The following is a 2,167-nucleotide window of genomic DNA, read 5'->3' on the forward strand; positions in this document are numbered from 1 at the left end:
AACAACAGGTTCATCATGTCATTATCAACAATGACAAATCTCTCGCTCATGACAAGACTCCATCACATAAGGAAACTCTTAAGACATTCTCGTTCTTCGCCATTTTCTCACATTACAAGTTTCGATTTAGTGGGTTCTTTCCAGGATAAGCCAACAATCACAATATTTCTAGACACCAGCGCGGAAGCAGATGTCATTCATTATGAATTTATTCAACCATTAATGGAGCGCACTCACTTGGTTCAATGCTCGGACTTTTACCCATCCCTTCAAAGTATCTCAAATGAAAATGTCGACGTAAGGGGCACTATTAAAATGAACATTCGCATAGGCGACTTCGGTTCATTACAGTTAACCCCATACATTGTTGTGGTTCGTGGAACCTTTTCCTGCTAACTTGTTACTAGGACGCCACTCTATGTGTGGCACAACAAAAGATCTGTCTATATATTCATGTGGTTTGTGTATGATAATACGTTCCTGCCATTGTCAGAGAAGAGTTCTCACTCAGTCAGGAGTCATTCTTAATAACATCTGTTCCCACGTCTGCTTCACGGTAGACACATACGCATCCGTTTTACCTTTTCTACTAACATTGTCTGGTAAACTGACAACCAACATGACTTGCATGAGTGGCACATTAACGAAGGTTCCTCTCTCACTTTCTCGAACATGGGATGAATGATCATGGACTTAGACATGGTCAGGGGTGATCTGCACTAAGAGTAGTCGCTGAAAACCTTCCTCACTAAATGTTCACACGACTTCCATGATGGACGCCTGCTAATCATGAGACCCCAGATGGAGGAGGGTCCACCATATTACCATTGCCAATACGGACCCACAACTGTCCGTCTCCGGTAGAGGGGCCCTAGCTTGTGGAATTCTCCGTTTTTTGAAGTCCGGGGAATTCAAGACGAGAGTTACATGAGTTTAACATCCGTCTATTCTCACATTCCATTAACCCTACCACCACTACTCCCTCCTACCCCTGACTCAGCAGTGCATGGCTTGAGTCAGGCTCCCCACCATCACCCCTGACATGGTATCCAAAGGTAGGATTAACCAACATGTTTGACGTTAAACAGACTTACATAACCAGTATAGGTCTTACTATTAGCCTTATCGAGAACACTCGGTAGAACTCATTAGGATGTACCCGTTATTAACTTTGAGAAAACACACGTCCCATTGACGTCCCGCTATCGATTGACACGCACACAGAGGACATAGCAACGTTGTTCAGGACGGTGTTGAAAGATACTGTTATAGAGGAATCACGATCACCATGGAATTTCAACCATTCTGATCGTTCCGAAAAAGGACAGAAACTTTTAGGACCAGTCATAGATTTTAGAAACTTCAACACCAGGTCACTTTGAAGATGGTTTCCCATTACCAGTGGTATCAGAGCTTCTTCATAGCCTCGGTAATAATAAGGTATTTTCAACTTTGGATTTATTGAGCGGATTTTGGCAGATTCCCTTGTCAGAGGAAAGCCGCCCCCTGACTGTGTTCAGTACGCCAGAGGTCATTGGCGTTCATATGCTCCTGGCTTCGGTCGTATTCCTCACGATGATACCTTGCAAGGTTAATGGACTAACATTTGCGTATCAATGTTGGGCCAAGATGTATTGGTTTATCTTGATGATATAATTGTCATGTCTCCAGATATTGCTTTCATTTCAAAAGTCTTGAGATGAATATGTTTACGACTTAAGGAGGGAACCTAAAAGTCAAGTTATCCAAATGTTCCTTTCTACAAACAAGAATTAATTACTTAGTCACCCTGTTGAAGAAAACGGTGTTCACTAATCACATAAGTCAAAACAATGGTCGAATGGCCATTCCCTTCCACAACAGTAGGTCAAATCCTTCCTTGGTTTAGCAGGATATTCTTGAATCTCTATCTCTAAATTCGCGAAGAAATCGGCAAAAACCACTCACTTCACTTCCTGAAACAGGGCGTTACATTCCACGTGGTCTACTGCACAAGACGTGCGTTTACTTACTCAAGCGACACTGATAGAGAAGCACCTATCCTTCGATTCCCCAACTTGAGAAAACCCTTCAATTTGCACACAGTGCTTTGTAAACAGGGTCTTGGAGCTGTACTATTGCAGGAGTTGAAGAAGGGTTAGACTTTTTCCCCCATTTTTATATTTTT

The sequence above is a fragment of the Panulirus ornatus genome, chromosome 12 (assembly GCF_036320965.1).
Source record: "Panulirus ornatus isolate Po-2019 chromosome 12, ASM3632096v1, whole genome shotgun sequence".
NCBI lineage: Eukaryota > Metazoa > Arthropoda > Malacostraca > Decapoda > Palinuridae > Panulirus > Panulirus ornatus.